Source organism: Rhea americana, unplaced genomic scaffold (assembly GCF_003343005.1).
Source record: "Rhea americana isolate MKP2758 unplaced genomic scaffold, rheAme1 scaffold_113, whole genome shotgun sequence".
Lineage (NCBI taxonomy): Eukaryota > Metazoa > Chordata > Aves > Rheiformes > Rheidae > Rhea > Rhea americana.
In genome coordinates, this window is record NW_028185184.1 from 850,423 (window position 1) to 869,724 (window position 19,302).

The window sequence follows — 19,302 nt, forward strand, 5'->3', positions numbered from 1 at the left end:
AGTCACTGGCATCCAGAAAATACTACATTTCTCTCTCTCTCTCTCTCTCTCTCTCTCTTTTTTTTTTTTTTAAGTTTCATTTGATTTAATGAAATACAGGAAAGTCTATTAATTTCAATAATGTCTGCCTGGGTAGGAATAAGTTCATCTAACTTTGTCATATAAAAATTTGATATTCTTGTCTAAGCTGGTCCTTTAGCCTTCCTCTGTAGTCAATGGAGGAAAAACTGAACAGCCAGAGAGTCATTCTGTCTATTCTTAGCTAGGTGGTAGGAACTGATCTCCAGAGGCATCTACTTCTGCTGTCTAAGATTCTAAATGACCAACTTCAATTTAGACATCTTACCACAATTGATGAATTTAACTGATCTGACTTCCATTTTCTCTAATTGCACTATAGTTCAAGGCCTTGGAATTAGTCTCTCTGCAGCTTTGGTAACATTAGGTTTAAACAGAAAGGACAGCTACCTGCTTTTGCTCCCTACATCTGCCCATCGTAGTCAATACTAGTAGAGTTGGATACCAATAAGTAATATCAGTGGGATAAAATTAAAGAAAATTTCAATTTTTAACGTGCAGCAAGAAATACTTCATCAGAGTGGATTTTTGTGATGCAGTGCAGAAGTTTTTAAAAGAAAGTCGAAGAGGTATCACAAAACAAAGTATTTATAACCGGAGAAATTATGGCACTAGCAACTATAATCAAAGGAGCGGTTAGACATTCAAACCTCAGTTCACCAAGACCCCATTTCACACTTAGCCGTGTGAGGAATCCCAATATAAACCCCGAGTGAATATCATAAATATCTAGAAACAACTGTTTCTATTTATAGTGAAGGAGTGTTTCACAATTCAGTAATATTTTGTCATTTTTAAAGAAGGACTAGGTTTTGCCTGCTTGTGTTTAAAAACTGCCTTTGTATTTTTAAAGGCATTTCTCTGCTTTTTGTTATCACTAAAACTCAAGGATTGCTTTTCTTTTAAGATTGGAAAATATTTCCCTCCCCCCTTTTTAAAGAAAAGCTCTTCTCTAATTTTCTGTGTCCCAAATGCCTGCACTGAATTAATTTGCTTTAGTTACAGTTTCAAGACAATTGTTATTTAACAGAGAAGTTAAACATATACATATTCTTAAAGAAAATTGGAAATCTCCATTATATGTAAGTGCCCCAAACTGTTGTTTGTGATAAAGGTGAGCTGTTATCAAACAAATCCACCTGTTTCCATCCCTATGATTTTTAAACAGTAATATTATAGTAGACTTAGATATAACGCTATCTTAGACAGCTATGGTTTGAATCAAGACAAAATATTAGATGCAGAACCTGTCAACTGAAATACATGTGGATTTGAACTATGCAGCTTTCATTCTCTTGGAAAAAAATAGTTAAGAATTTCTATAATAGCCTTCCTTTAAGGATTTAAAGTAGGATTTGATCTTGCTGCAAATACTTACCTAAGTGCTTTGTTCCTACAAAGCAGGGAGGAAAACTGGGAGGGTGGTGGGACAATCTGTGGGAAACCCTCATTTGCCAAGGGTGCTCGCTGTTGCTCAGAGGGGTTCCACACTGTCATTGCCCTTTACACTTTTAATGGAAAGTTCTTTTGGCAAAGATCAGCTTCATAACACTTTTTTTGGATACAGAGATTTATATTGCAGAGAAATATCTTTTTTGTACTGTGTTTTTTCCCAATTAGTGAACAGTCAAGCCAGTCAAAGCATGTCACAGTTGTGAATAGTCAGCCTGGCTTTGCATTCATATAGCTCCACTTTGGATTCAGCAGCTCAGAAAGGGGACACGGAAGTTGCACAGACTCCCAGTAACAGAAAAAAAGAAAACAAAAAACTCTTTTTGAGAGTTGTTGCTCCCTAAGGATTTCTCTTATACCATTCTCACATCTGTGTTTGAAACCCCTCTTTGCAAACTATTTCCCAGCACTGATATGAAACATGATATTCCAGGACCACATCAGCAGAAAGTGCTTTACACAAAGCTGGAGGGGGGTGAATTATCAAACTCAGATATAAAACAATAAGGTTTTAGCTCTTTCAGGAAACACTATATGATATGAACAAGAAGACACTGTGTGCCTAAAGTGTCTGACAAACACTTGGGACTTCAAAAAGCAAGCTGAATTTCTGAATAAAAGATCTGGTCATTAATGGAAATAGCTGCCTTTAACTGACAAATTCCTTGCAGTAAATGGATACTACTTGTTGGCATCATTCAGTACATTCRTTCTCTTTGTAACTGAGTTATATCAGGAAAACATTATAGAAGTTTGCTCATAATTCAATTATGGTATATCTCGTGGTCATGATATAATGCAGATCAATATCGTTACTACAAACTCATACATTCAGGTGAGTTCAGATCTGTCCTTGCTACTACGCAATTTCCAGATACAATATCCAACATTCTATTGTCTAAATAATAGACATAGTACTGTAGACATTTGTTTTTGGAGCAGCAAATCACATTAAAGAGGTAGAGGCAAAACTTGCTTCCAGCAAAAAGAAGGGAAGAAAAGGGCATGCTGGAAAAGTGGTGCGTTTGTCCATCGTCACCATACACATTTGTACGCAGCCCTTTATACAGGCTGTTGCTGGGCAGCACGGAGGAAGGCAGCATCAACTGTCTTCATATCTAGTCATCTGGGTTTCCCTGCAGTCCAAGATTTCATAAAATCTAGCTGCAGAGTTTAAAAAGTCATTTGTCATTTTGTTGTACTCATTTCAGGGAAGAGACATAAGAAGATCTGCTTCAAAGCTTTGGGCAGTGCAGAGCCTTCTCACACAGAGAATAATTTACTATTTATCACACTCCAAAACAGTTACTTTCTTTTTGCATATGGCATAAAGTTCAGATCCAAATTGTAGAATGCCAGTTAAACTGGTAGATTGGGTCAGGAGAATTTCAAATGTCCTTCTAAAAGCAGAATTTTTCCTGTGTTAAAAACAGTCTTCTCTCTAGTTGTTTCATGAGAAGAAATTAACAACAACAACAAAAAGGTTATTCAAGCTCAGCTGCTTCTGAAATGAGCTTGTAAAATGTGAATCAAGAGCATTCAACCTTTTTTTATTCATTGACAATTTCTATCTCTGCTCTAATAAAAAAATGKTTTTTTTCAGGTTTGCAACAATTTAGACATAAGTATTAATGTTTTAATTTTCACCATGTAGTTTAGGGACAAAAATACTAGCATAGCAAAATTAGAACTCCAAATTCTTGTAGTCCTGAAAGAAATTAATGGGAAAGAGAAGAGAAGAAAAAGAACATAGAGGATAGATTCAAAGCTCAGAAGTTTTTGAAAGTCAGGTCCCTTAGGTGCTCCATTTAGTAGCTAACAGCAGTTGAATTAAACACTCTTACAGTATCTGGCTACCTTACTATGTAAAACAAAGTCAAAATGCTAATGAAGATATTGATAATTACCATTTGAAAATACTTCAACTACTAAGAAGATATCTCTGTTAAAGTTGAGATTTTCAAACTGACAAATAAAGGGAGAGACCAGTCATACTCAGAGGCAAACCACAGTCAGGAAGCTAACCATGGTGAAGACAGGTAGCGCTCCCAACTACAGACAAAACGTGGTTCAAAAGAACCAAACCCAGGGAATGTAGCACATAGGTTCCAGGGCAAGATGATGAAACAAGTTTTGAAAGCAGAGGGATAGTGTGGTGGTTATCACATCTACTTTACATGCTGAAGGTGCTKGGTTCAAGCCCAAGTGGAACCAGCTAATAGGAAATCTTTGGGAGGTTGGACTAGATGACCTCCAGAGGCTGCTTCAAACCTGACTGATTCTGTGAAAGAGCCATCAGACCTATGCTCACAAAAATGAGCTTATTCTATACCATTAGTCACCCACTCATAGGGCTGATCTTATTGGAAGTTGCTGTTGCAAAAGTAAATCAGTTAGGTCCTTTAAACCTGATAGGTGGGTGAGCTGCTGCCTCTGACTAACTGGTTAACCTGGAACTGTTCATGTCTATTAATGCATAACACGAAGGTCCAAATTGTAGTCAAGTCTCACTGTACGTAGTATTCTCTAGCAGCACCGCAGTAAGGTATAAAGGCGTGGGTAAAGGAAATGGAAAAAAAATAATRCCTTTCCTTTAATATTCTTTGCTTTTAATTTTGATTCAACTAATTTGTTTCACCAACAAAATGATATATTTAGTAGTAGATTATTTCCATTTACAGACATCTCTAACTGATAACTGGCTGCCACAATTAGTTTCCAAGCTTTCACGGAGTGACTTGGAATTCAGTGCTTTTTTTTTTTTTTTTCCTGGGCTCATATGTTTGAGTTGGGAAGTGTTGGATAGTAAAGGACTTTCAATTTTCCTATAAAATGTGAAGTGCTTGATGCACTATAGAACACTTGAAATTCCAGTATTTGAAAGGCATCCACTATGAAGCCCATCCTTGACCATTATTAAGGTTATTGGGGAAAATAGTTAAATTAGGAAATAAAATAGTACTATATAAATGCATGCAAGCACTTTGGCCAGGATTCCTTGCAATGATTTTCATTATGAGGAATGACTGTCCATTGATCCAATTCCCTTTTCCTGGAACTTGCTTCTGCTGGCCACCACCTACTGCTTGGGCCTTCATGGGCCATGGTATGCACTGACAACAATCAGGGACTTCCTCTCTTCACCCTGTTGCAGTCGTGCACTCTCTTTAGGTCTCCTTGGGTGCGGGAGGTGGGGGCACAAGGCACAGCTCCACTTCTTTCTTGCCATACTCACTTAAAGATGGCTACAGTCTGCACTCTGTCCTTGKCTCTTCACAGGGAAGTGGTTCTCCTTTGCCAAACACTGTTCTCTACTTGCCCTGTCCAGCCATCTCCAGGAGCTCTCTGGTGATGTGCTGGGATCCTGACGTCTTGCAATCCTCTAGGTGCTGTCTCCAGCTGAAATACTTGTCCCTTTCCCAGCCTCCAGCTGTAACATCCAAGTGGTCCCCTCCAAGATCCCAGGCCACCACAAGCTTTGGAGTCCAAGTCTCCACAGCTGCAGTACCTAGTTCATCAGAAGTCAACAACATTGACTCTGTAAGTACACAGGCATGCATGAATACCTCCATACTTCCATGGTTGACTGACTTCCTCAGCAAAGAATACACTACCTTCCTTGCCATTCTTCATGGTATAGAGATACCATGTCTTCGCTCAGTCTCCTCTTCCGGACAGGAAGACAGCCAGAGCAAGAGTTCATCAGCAGAGGAAGGTTTTCACAGCCTGGCCTCGTAGAAGGCAGGGATCTCCTCTCTCTCAGAGGGATCCTTTCCCGTTAATATCTGCSTAAATGAGATCAGGAAGACAACCTTTCCCATCCTTCAAACAGCAACACCTCCAGGACCCACGGCAAAGGGAGAACTAAATCCCAGGATGCAAAGGGCTCCAAGAAGTCACACAGAAAAYGCCGAAGACAGAAGAGATGCATATAGGAAAGAAGAGCCACAACAGCTTGAGCTCTATGCCTGAGTAGGAAGCCATGCTGCATGCAGCAAGGAAGCTGCTATCCACATCCTCTTCTTGATGCTCCTCAGCCTGGGGGCTCCATGTCAAGAGCAGAACGATTTCAGTCCTGCCTCTTCTGCCTCTCCTATTCATCTTTATGGAGGGACGTGGCAGGCGGCTCACTGCAAAACTACACAATCCCTCCCTGCTTCTGCTGCACATTGACAGTAAGACTCAACTTTCACAACACTATACAAGASCAACGACATACTCGAACCCTGGCCTCCATCACTGTACAAACCCACAAGCTTGACCTTTCATTTTAYGGAAGGACCTTGTTCATTGAGTTTGGCTCCAGCTAAAACCTTAAAAGGTTGAATGACCCATCACCTCTTGTTGTAAGTCATTACATTTATTCTCTGAAGTTATTTTTAACAAAAATAGATCTAGCTGCTGACAAGGCTAAAAAGAACCACAGCAGTGGTTATCAGTCTCTCCAAACWCATTTTACTGAACCAAACCCACAACTGTAAACTTCATCGAGGTCTTGTTTGTCAGCTATGCACAGAAAGTAGGATGGAAAGAGAGATAGACTGATGTCACTGTTGTCTGATGTTCTCCAGTGGAGGGAAGTTGAGCAAGATAAGCGTAGATCATGATTTCAGTTGAAAAGCCCTGTTTGATGCTATAGAATACTCAAATAAATAGCARTCTTAATATTATTGTCATGTATTTAGGTGTCCATTGATTCCATAGGTGATCAAAATTCCACACATCAGAGAAAGAGGAGCAGGGCAGAGGAAACAATTTATAATTAAGTATACTATATATATAATTCAGATAATTTAATTTATCKGAATTAAAGGGCTTAATTTATCTGAATGAAAGAGGAAAAATGAACAAACAAAGCCTATTCCTGATTTTTGCAGGAATAGAATCAGATAAGGTATGAAATTTCATTATTTGTATGTCGCTAATAAAGAATACTTTGGATCCTTGGAAAAGAGCTTCATTCTCTGCTCCCCTGTGACCTTTGAATTGAAGAATATTATTTATTCCTCCCTGCCCCTGACCACCAAATCTCATTCTCTCTATAAATGGACTGTGAGTACTTCATGCACTGTTGGGGCATGCGACAAGAAATTCTATTATGAAAGCTAACTCAATTACCTCTAACTAAATAAGTTTCCCTGCTAATGTCAGAGAGCCTCTCTTAAGTCATTCAAGTGTTTGGAATGAGGGTGAGGTTGGAGGTGGGGTGGAGGTTGAGCGGGAGCATTAAAACCATTCATAAAAGATGTTATCATCCTCGTTGTGACATTCATGCAAGCCACTCCATGGTTGTCATTGAATTTCCTTTCAGTTCTTTCTTCGGACTTGTTGCTTCATAATGTTACCATCTATATTTTCCTTAGAATTTATCACAAATTCAGTGGGAAAATTTTCAGTTTTGTTTCAGACTGACTTCACTAAAGATTCTATTTATGCTAAAAAGACACTGTGTCTKAGGTGAAGCAATGAGTCTATAAAGAGAAAACACAGGCACAATACAATAAATCAAGAACTAATGTTACGTAACATTTCCAAATATGAAAAAAAAATCAAAAGAGAATTATGTGGATAAGGTGAGAAGAGGGTGGGGGRAAAAAAARRAARRAAAAAARRAAAAAAAGAAAAAGSAAGGGTGATGGAAGCTCACAACCTGGAGACCATAACAGAACTGTTGTGACAGGAGTTCAGAGATCACCACCACACCCCAGCCCTTTAGAAAGACCCAGCTACATTCTGGAGTTCTTCAGATCATCATTTCAAATTTGTTGCTCATTCACCATCTGCAAGGTCAATGAAACATCACCTAGCACAAGCTTGGAAAAACCCTGAAGTCTGCCACCCTTCACTTGTAAAAATAGAAAAGCAGAGTGCAAGTAAGAATGAGAGCAAAGTATCGTCCACAACATTTCCCAGCCTCAGAGCATTTTCTTGAACATCCTTTGACTTATCTTGGTACAAGTAGGATGGGTTTGTACATTTATTAAAGGACTCTTTTTCACACTTCTTCACATTGTCATTGCACTACCTATTAGAAGGGGTCACACACCAGCACTGCAGATCTATGGAGAAAGTCATTTCCAGAAAAAAAGGACTCAATTCAGACTCCAAATCCTTGGTCTTTGTTTATTTCTGTCTTGGGTCCAAGGATGAGTTCTGCCTGGAAAGAACTTCTGTGACAAGATATGAATGCTCTGGCACACTCTGATTACCCCCCCCCAACTCCTTCTGCACTGCTCCTGGCCCCTCCAATTGCTTATTTTAGGTGGCTTTACAGTTCATAGCTCTTGCCTGCTTTATGCACCCGACTGATTCTTACATTAATAGAGGTTACCTCATCATTTCTTGTCAGGACTTTATTTGCTTTACTTGGAAAGTACTATCTACGTTTTTGGAGGATTCTTTTTCTTTCTTCACCTATAGGTCTGTATCAGCCAATAATGAAATGGATGTGCTTTATCTCCTTATCTTACATGATCTCGTAGGAGGTGGGGGAGATTTCAGACCATTCACTTCTATATTTTTTCCTCTGCCTGAGTTTTCCTTTCATTCAACATATTTGCCCTTTCTATTCCCACTTTTTCACTTTTCTTTGGCCCTTCTCATTTTTTTTTCTAATTATTTCTAAAAAGTCCTCATTTGCCTCCTAAAATTAATTGACTTCCCACTGTTTCACTGCTTTCCCGCTCTCCACGTATAGGATTCTTATTATCACTTTCCCACTGTTGCTTTGTCCTGTGGGATGAGCAGCTTATTTGTTACGGCACTTGCCCTTCGAGGCTTGGGGCTCTTTGGCTCAGTTTGTGGTACGCCACGGCAGAGCTCCCACTTCGTGACAGTGCTGCATGGTGAACCTGCCTCCCGTCCTTCATTACAGAGCCTAATAACAGTGCCAGCAGCCCAGGCTTCACCACACTGGACAACTCCTCTCTGCCCAAAGTCAGGGGAGTTTTTTCTGCTTGTTTGTTTTTCTTCAGAAAGATTCAGAATTCATATAGGCTCATTTTAATTTAACTGGAAATGCTTATTTATGGTGACCTGTTGCAAAATCTGATAACTTATTTTTCTGTATGTGTAGAGACAGAATTCTTCAGAAAACTCAGTTAACACCCTAAATGAGGCTCCATTCCTTCCACTTCATTTCTCTGTTTGTTTTTACACTGTGACTTTTCAGGAAGTGGTTGCAGTCTCCTCCAATCCTTTTCTTTTTCTGTGGTATCTGAGGAGGACTGGAATGGAGAAACAAGAGAATTTCCAAAACAACTTAGGGACTCAGCGGTTTTGAGGGAGAATCATGCTTCAAAGTTACTTACAAAATTTTCACATAAGACCCATACGCATTAACTCAAAAGTTTTTAAAAATAGGGTTCCAATTTAGACAAATATTGTTATTCAGACAGGGTGCTTGCATATTTTCCTGAAGTGATGTCTTATTCAGCTAGAAAACTAACGAGATAGGATGGATATTAAAAAAAAAAAAAAAAAATTCTAAAAGTTGAGGGAAAAAACGTTTTTTTTCTATTTGATGGCATTAAAATAGGCGTCTTTCTTTCTTTCGTTTGGCAGAGTATAGCATTAAAAGTTATTTGACATTATTCCTGTATTAATACATTTCATTTTAGCATACGTGTGTATCTGTACTGAGACAACCTGTTTTAAAAGCAATCCACATGTTATGAAATAATCCACAAATTTTGTGAAACAGTATWCAGTGAACTGAATATTTATCTTTAGGACATCTTTAGAGAGGAAGCGTAGGTGAGATGGGAAAGGTGAGCACCAAACACTAGCAGCCTAGAACATATCACCTCTGTTTTTTTTTCCTAAAGCTATTTTATTACTGATTTTACATATACACTTATTTTCTAAATATATTCTACCTCTGTATCTATTTTTATTTATTTATTTTGATATATTAATGTTATAGACTAAAACCACTGTATAGACAGTTCAGAGGTAGCAGAGAAGGCTGAAAATACTGCAGAATAGAACTGATTTTGCCATTTCAGTGGGGTTATCTGAGTTTATGGCATATATCTGAGCACATTTAAGGCTCTCTGTACAACTGGGATCTGAACATTCTCTAGCTTAGGCTACGTGAGAACTGCAAGACTGTAGAGAGTTTGCCAGGTCTCAGTTCAGCTGCATGCATTTCAAAGCAAGAGGTGGGCACATCACTCTCCTGCTGCGGGCTGTTACACCGAAATTGCAGCCTGAAAAGGATCTGCAGCATGCCCTAACGCAGCACCTGCCAAGCTGCCCAGCGCTGCAGAGTGTCCTCCCACACGCACCTTCTCTGCTGATGAGAGCTGGTAGGGAACTTGCTATTATTATAACATCCAGCAGTGTGCAAATATCAGCACTTCCCTGCTTGAYATATCCACAGAGAACGGTCAACAGATTTATTTGTAATGTTTACTATATTGTAAATGTATATACAAGACTTCATAATATGCATATAAACAGAACATCAGTTTTCCATAGGAATCAAACTGACCCCATTACTGTTACATGAATTGTACTTACTAAATGAACATTGTTTCTTGATATTTTGTAGAATGTTAAATATTGCCATAATTACTGATTGCAAAATCTAATTTTATGCTTGAATTCAACTGCATAACATCATTTTTTGTTTTTCACTCACAAGGCAGGATCATATTAATTATTTGGTAAATTTATAGACTGACATTAGCTATATACTGTTACAAGAATTTCTGACAATGAGGTCAGAAAGAGAAGTTATAATAATTTGTTACCAGATAAAAGCAATTTTATTTTCAATAATATCTTTCTCATTTTTCAACTTCCTCTCACAATAACAGTCTCATTTAGTGTTATTGATTATTCTGCCCAAAGAAAATTCCTGGACGGATTTGTGTGTTACTGCTGTTGCCTTTCCAGAATGGCCTGATACATGATCATCTGAGGTCACATTTTTGGAGCAGTCTTCTTCAGAGATCTCTATCTATTAAATCAATACAACGCTCTTTGCCTCSAAATTGCAAATCTTTACAAGGATAAGACCTTGCCTACTTAAAGCCACAAAATTAAATTTAGAGAAAGATTTGACAATTTTATGCCTTTGACATGTTAAATCAGTTATAAAGAATAACATTTATTTTTTTCTCTCATCACCATTAAATGGAGAACTACAGTAATGCCCAGATAATTCCCAATGAGGCAGAACAAGGTATGCGTACAGATGTTTGCGCTTACTTGATCTACGTTGTAAATATAGTGAGAGACTCTATCCAATGTTATAATGCATTTGATATATTGAGAGAATATTTAATAACTATTTCTACAAAATGGTCTTCTGAACTAATCATTCAGCCAGGGAAACAAGGATGCCTCCTGGTCTGATGATATTGTTAAAATGCTAACGAGATTTACTGTAATAGGGATGGGAGCTCATAGTCCAGTAAAAATTTGGTATCTGTGGGACAGCAGAAAAGGTGTTTCATAGCCTGTAAGACAGTTCTAAACCAATTGTCAAGGAAGATGTGATAGTCAACTTCAAAAATTAAGATAGTGACTCTCAAATTAGGTATTTAAAGTTCAATCTGTATTTAGATACCAAACCAATAAGCACAGTTACTGGAAGTGCTAAACTCTATTAAAATAGTCAACAACTGGATGTCCTTGTAAGTTTGTTGACTTAGATACTGAGATAAGAATACAAATTATGCATGATTGCTTTCCAATAAATTATAGAGAACCTCTCTTCAGGGCCTAGGATTTTTAATAGATGTGTTTTATGAGCTTCCAGCTGAGCTATGGAAGTCCCAAATTACAGGTGAATATGTTAGAATTTGTGCCTGCTAAAGACCATAAGGATTCATCACAGAACATTTGCAGGGAAGTGGTGGGTCATACTTTTCATCAGAAATATATTTAGCCTGCAGTGCAAGTCAATGAAATGGAAAATCACTTGCTGACAAAAAGGTCAACACATCTAAACYGCCCACATTGATAATCTATAATATTGGGAAAAACTGGCTCTGCATTCCAGATTGCTAACGAAATTTATGGTATTAGWGGAAAATTTAAGGGATCAGAGAACTATAGTACTCTAATGGGAAAGAACAGAAATGATAAAAATGATTTCTTAAGGTTAATCTATAACAAGTACAAAGGAAATRCCCCTGGACAAAATGCTTTAGAAGTCTATATAAACATTAAAAAAGGCCATTATAGATCAGATCCAACATTTCAGGCAGCATATATCAACGAAAATAAACCCTCAACAACTCAAGAAGGCATAAAAATTTATAGTTTTCTGCAAAAAAAGAAAAAAGAAAGAAAAAGAAAAAAGAAAAGAGCAATAATGTGTGAAAATAGGCAATGTGTTAGCTTTCAGATGGCATGACCTTTTGTAGCATACATTTAGAGTACTGCAGGTGTTTAAAACCAGAACTTGGTAATATCAGATTTCAAGACAATTTTTAAATAAATATTCTAAAACCTTTTTAGTAACAGAACTTGAATGTCCCTTCCTAAGTTTATAATATTACTTAGAAATTTAATATTGGATCAYTTTTACAGGGAGATTTGAATGTACTAATCTTAATTGACAAGATAATAGTTGAAAGACATTTAGCTTTTCTCATGCATTATGCATGCACACATTTCAGTTATTGAGTAAATGGCAGTAAACTGGAAATGCACAGTTTAGGAGCTTCCATAACATTGTAGGAGAGAAGAATTATTGCTCACCAACAATAAATATGGCAATAAATGATGAGTACAGAATCACTTCTTATGCTTTGGTATGTACTTGATAAGTATTTGGAGTCCAAAACTGACAGATAAGTATTTATCAGTGAATTAAAGAGCAGAGGAGATCACTATATTCTATTCAGCTTGACATATCCTGCGTAACACAGATCACAGGTCTTCACCCAGAGAAAAAATACACATTGGAGCTATAAGTACACTGATTTACTACATTGTGACAGATGAAAGACTTTAGAAGGACAGAGACGTCAAATAATATTATATTAACATATAATGTATATTATGGACACATGGATCTTTCAAAGTTATTAAACTGCAGTTGCACTGCCATGGTCATAGCTAGTGGCAATTAATGCAAATCATATTAGCCAGAAGTCTATTTTTCCCCCTGGAAAACAAAAAACAAAACAAAACAAAAACCTACTTATATCCAGAAGCCTGACCTGTAATGAAGGTAAAGGACATAAAGAGGCAGATAAAGAATCTTGGGTCAAAGGATTCACTGCATTCCAGAACTGACATAAAGTGAGGACGTAATGAAACAGAGTGCCTAATCTGTGTTTGCATTAAGGATTCAATAGGGATGATGGAAAAAAGCATAGCTAGTTTATTCTCTCAGACTTTACGAGACAGAAGAAGCCTGCAGGTATTGAACTGTAATATAGTTCATGTGCCTGCTAGGCATAATCACAATGAACTGCAAATGGGCTAAGAGACTAAGGGACCAAATCAGTGGTCAGAACCTAATGTCTTACTTGAAAAAGATTATCTAATAGCTTGACATTCAAGGTGTGTTTCTGAGGAAGCCTGGACGATCAGTGGTATCATTAATCTGACATGAATATATTGTGGCATTGTGTAAAACAACAAATATTCTGGAGAAATGTGCATCAGATAATGAGGGACCTGTTTGAAGGTTTGTGTACTATGAAAATATTCTTTCTACAATGTATAATTCATTTGTTGAGTGCATGGCCATGAAATTTTAATAATTAGGGTCAAATATATTCCTCCAAAACTGAAATCAGATCTCTTTTATGTAACTTGAAAAGTCAGATTCTGGATATTAGTTTTCATGAACTACCAGGTAAAATGAGTACATTTTGACAAATGAAACAAACAAATACTATACTTAGAGTTTTCTAAAACTAACCAAAGAGGAACCACGAGGTTTTCTACATCAATGAACTGATACATTTTTATACCTTTTCTTTTTTTTTTTTTTCCAACCTCATTAGTTTGAGTGAGGCAGGCAGATGAACACTCCCTTGCAGGAGGACTGGGTTCATGGCTGTCAGAAAACACTAGAAGTCAGCATGATAACGAGCCAATTTCAGTGGAAATGAACTCATTAATACTAATGTTTTGCTGACTCCCAAATGATTCATGAACTCCTTAACAAGATTCAAAACATAAAAAAGAGGGGAAGTTCATGAATTTTGGAAACTTTGAGTGAAGAAACAAATGTATATCTTCCTCATGCATATTTCTAATTCAATGATCTACCTTTCACTCTGATAATCCATGGCCAGTCTGAGAATATACTCTGGGTAGTACTCTGTAGAGAAAATCTCATAGCTGAACCATATAAATTCCTCTAAAATGAAAAAGAAAGCAATGGAATGAAGATTATGACTATTTTCAGTTCTTAATTCTAAAAAAGCACTTTGCTTTCAAATTAATAGGTTTTCCAACCAGAAGAAAACACAACATTTTATGTAAGAGATCTCAACAACAGTTCCTCAAGGTCTTGATTCTTACATAATACTTCAGCAGTACCACAAATCTATCCGTAATGCAGCTGTCATTACCACCACGGTATCTTCCTGGTACACTTTGCCAGTATCACAACTGACTCTTACATCTAACAAAAAAMCAAAAAACAAACAATCAACAAACAAAAACCTCTAACACCTTCTAATACCTTAAGAATATCTCAGAAGCATCAAACTTTCTGCTTAAAATATAATTAAAAAAAATAATCAGGAAACAGCTGAAGTCTGCAGCAAGGGCAATATGTGAAGCTTTGTTATCTCAGAGGAATACTGGGAAGTTTATCATTATGGGCTGCACGGAGTTTGAAAAACTTCAGCTGTGAAGCATACTGGAAGAGCAGGAGTTCACAAGGTACATGTAGTTTAGATAAACATCCCAACTCTTAACTSAAAAAGATTAGGCTACAAATCTTGTTCTTGTGTGCATGAACTAGGAAATGCAGAAGTACATCACATAAAGTTGCAATTATTTTATAATCATTAGATAAATTTTATTAAGAGTTATGGAGAGAAGTTGGCATGGATTCCTTTTTATTTTAGGACTGCTAACAGTTAAATTAGGTTAAAATGATACAGGGCCCAATTAACACTTAATAATTTATGACTATTTTACCTGCTTTAATCTATACTTAAAAAACTGTAATTATCTTAATGAAAATTTCAGACTATCATTCTTCTCGACAACAGAAATTACATCAGTCAAAATTACATTAGCATTTACTATTATATTACCATGCGTGGTCACTTTAAGAATACAATTTATGTCATTGCTATCCAGCTAAAAAAAATACAGCCCAAACTAATTTAACCAAAATATGCATTAATTTTATTTTCTAACCAATAATCAAGATTTCTAGTAATCACTCTGGCCATGTGACAGTTGTATAATCACTACCCTTTGGGCAATCTAATCACAGAATTATAGAATCAGTAAGGTTGGAAGGGACCTCTGGAGATTATCTGGTCCAACCTCCCTGCTCAGCAGGGTCACCTAGAGCATGGTAGACAGGGTTGCAGCCAGGTGGGCCTTGAACATCTCCAGAGAAGGAGACTCCACAACCTCTCTGGGCAACCTGCTCCAGTGCTCYGTCACTCTCACGGGGAAGAAATTCCCCCTCACGTGCAGGCAGAACTTCCTGTGCTTCAGTTTCTGCCCATTGCCTCTTGTCCTGTCACATGGGACAACTGAAAAGAGTTTGTCCCCGTCCCCTTGACACCCTTCCTTCAGGTACTTGTACACACTGATCAGATCCCCCCTTAGGCTTCTCTTCCCCAGGCTGAAGAGGCCCAGCTCTCGCAGCCGTTCCTCGTAGGAGCTGCTCTCTTTCTGAAGTGACAGCAGACCCAGTGCCAGCTTGCTGGCAACAAGCAGGTTCCAAAACATTAATTATGTTGATAACTTACAGAAAGTCCTTGCCCCTGGAGCTCCAAAGCCTTTTTCTTGGCCCTTGGGCTTTCTCATCATGCGGCAGAAGATGACTGAAGGAAAAAGTTTGATTAGAGGAATATTGCAGGAATAAGCTTGCCTCCTGCTCTCTTCTCATCTCTAGTTTTAGGAAAGAAACTGTCTGGAAATGGTAACAGTGACTGCTTTGACAACAAAAACCTCTCCAAGTACAAGGTTGYTAAGGACAACTTGAATGCAGAACAAGAATTTACCTATGAGCAAACTACTATCAGAAATACTATTTTTCCTAAAGAGCTGTCATTGGGATTCAACCTGTCATATATAAGATTTAACTGTATACATTATTTGTCCCCCAACTGTCAAGTAATGATCACTATCTTAGGTTATTTTTTYAAGTGCTATTAATATATTACCTATTATTCAGTCTTTGCAGCACTGAGTGAGTGAGTGAAGGTTAAATTTCATTTCTTGGAGCCTCTGCAAGCTCCTGCACTTCAGCAGAAATTTACCTGCACGTAGAGCAGTTGATCTACAGAGGCATATTCTTCACAGATGGAATACATTATAATATAAAATGTTATTTCAGTGATCAGTTTCTTCCTTGCAAAGAGAAATATGTTCCAGATAAGCTTCAAAAAGAAATACTTTAGTACCAGAGCAGACATAACAGTTTATGCTGGTGGATATAAGAATGATAATCTTCTTATAAGGAGCTGTATCATAAACAGAATTTTAGTATTTAGGCCTTTATTTATAGACTTCATAAATCACCTGAATAAACAATTCAACTCTGGAAAAGTTAAATTTGCTAACAACACAAAACTGCATGCAATGAAAAAATGTAATAAACAATTAAGCAAGCAGCTCCATTACAGAAAGAAAAAAATAGGATAAGTATGTTCACCTGCTAACTAATGCCATATGAAAGTAATACTGAGACATGTAAGAAAGATTATTTAAAATTGCTTAGAAACAGAAAATAATTAGGAAAGGTTAAAGTGAAAGCACTGAGTACTATGCATGATCATTCTGCTGTTTAGTTTCACTATGAAACACTGAAGAATTGATAGAACTTAAACTGTCATTCAAAGGACTTTGGTAATGATCAATACTTGGATGTAGAAGCATTTTTTTTAATGAAAAAAATTTTCTAAGTTAAAAACCTGCAGTTTAAAGTAATTAACGATACAGAATCATACTAGAAATGCAGTATATAAACAAAAGTCTTTCCTTTTTTTTTTTTTTTAAGAAAAGAATATTATCTCTGTACTTTTTATCTGCCAGAGATGGACAAACATGTACGTGACTGACATATAGCAAGGCACTGTCAAAAGAAACCTCYTTGAGAAAAGCCTATGATCCCCTAAGAAAACATATATCTTTTTCTTTCTGTTATCTTAAGCCATTCCTCTACCTATCCTTAAAATCATATAGGCCCCCTATCTTTTTAAAAACACTCCTTATCCTTATGAACAAAATGTAAAAATACATTGGTAGCCAGCTTACCTATTAAATAAACAACTAAATAGAACAGCCCACCATCCCAACTTGTCCCAGTRTTTCCTGAAACACAGTCAAAAATTAGTCTTTAAAAAGATTAGGTTATTATATTCCACCCACACTAATCTATAGCTTTACGAATTCACTCCTGATCYGACAAGAAAAAGAAATAAATAAAACCTTTACTGAAACATTCAATTAAACAATATTATTCCCACTTCGGAAGGTCACTCATCATGGTTTCTTTGTCAAGGTAGTCATTTTCTTTGCCTTGTGTCTAAATAATTTAAACTTGGCACATATAACTCTTGAATGACAGCCTTTAACTCATTTGGAAGCACAGACACTAGTGGACAAGCACATTGCCTCTCTAGGGACTCCCCTAGATTGAGAAGACCACTTGTAGCCCTCTAAGGCGTAAATTTATAGCGCTGTCATCACTTCTGATTAACTTCACCTGCAAGTACCCGATGMTTCCCCACCCACAGGGCCTCTTACCAGACTTTGCAAGTGGAGTAACTGGTCCCGTGAAAAAGACACTCRTAGCAGGCACTCAAAGTTTCCAGACAGCCGGTACCGAGCATTCAGAGTGCTGTGAATTTATGGTCTAATTCATATTCATAAACTTACTGGCATAGGCAAATCTTAGTATTTCAAATCAGACAATACACCAACCAAGATTTTACTAGTGACCACGCTTCATTGATTACATTATACATACACAGAGAGGTTGATTTTCTTTCCCCTACAATCAAAGCTGAATAGAAGCTGTTTCAAAGTCTCTCTAAAAGTATGATACTATTATTCTTTTATTGTGTTAGTTGCTACTATGAAAATTACTTTAATTCATAAAAAATTACTGAAAATATGTATTTCTTTAAATCTTCATTTAAATAAGGTTAAAATTTTGTTTATCAGCTGCTTTGGAATTAGGCTATTTCTTCTAATTTTAACCGTGGAAAACGCCACCTCATCTTTCTCTCATACTACCAATTCTCTAATGGTGATTTATATTATTTCTTATATTATCTTGCGACAATTACTATCCTCAGGCCTATTTAAAGAGTTAGAAATAAATGACAGAGCCTCTATATGTTCATAGACCTGCTGAGAGCACAGAATGAATATGGATGTGTAAAAAAGTTTATCTGTCATCCAGAAGTCTCTTTTGTTTTAAAGCTTGTGGGTAAGTGACTATGTGAAGGACTTCTTAATTTGGGGGGCAAAGTTCATTCGCTATTTGATAGGCAGCTGTTTAAGTGCTCAGTCGTTCTTARTGTTTCAGGATTTTGATTCGTTATGTTGTGACTAAACATCAGATCTAAACTGAAGCATGTTTAAACATTTATCTATTGAAGCCTGAAGAGACTTTGGCAAAATATATTAGCACCTMGCTGAATAAATGGAGAATATTGCTTCTTAAGTACTTGTAGTGTTATGTGTTTGCGTATAGCTCACTGAACACTTAATATCACAGCAAATTTGTGATCAAGGTATACATATTTTTGTCCATTTTTAGACAGGAGAATGAAACACAACATTCAGAAGGATTTCATCAGCTTTAAAAAATCAGCTGAGGTACTTCTATCTTCTACTAGCATATGTATCCCCAGTGTCACTAAAGTAAAGTTATTAGACTTCTTTCATACGAGAATACCTAGCTGAGCTCTTCTCAGGTCCTTCAGTAGATAGAAATTTTTACTGCTTATTTTATATAACATATCAGGGAAGAAAAAAAATCATAAAATCTTTGAAAATGTTACTCTAAACTTGCAAAACTAGTTTAAGGATTTATGGAAAGACATTGTACTTGAAAGTACTTTTAACATCCTTTTTAGTAAAGCACAGTATATTTTATATAGTGATGATTACAGGTTTCTTTCAGGTGAGTTAGAGTACTGTAACATTTGTATTCAGCTGAATAGAATGGAAATAATACATAGTATTTCATACTTGACGTGTTTAAATGACTAGGAAAGTGGTAACTTCATATTTCACTTGTTACATTTACTTGTGTTAATGTTTCCCACCCTAAAGCCACAGGGCATTTGCAGATCACCAGGCCAGTTCACTGGCATGCGGCCAGCTCTTGGGTTTTCTCAAGGGCAGCCAGCAGCCAAGCTGCGGTCTGATTTACCGGCCAGGCAGAGCACGGTGGACGTGGTCACGGATAGCAAAGCTGTTGCGACCAGGAAGCGCCAGAACTGTTGCACRCGGTCAAATGAACATCTCTGCGTGTGCACAGCCGGCCCCGAGCTGGTAGGAAGGTTGGCTTGGAGGATGTGCTCCTTCCGTCCCTCCCACCGGGAGAGGTCCGGTGATGTGACAGCCTGAAAGACTGGGGACTAGTGG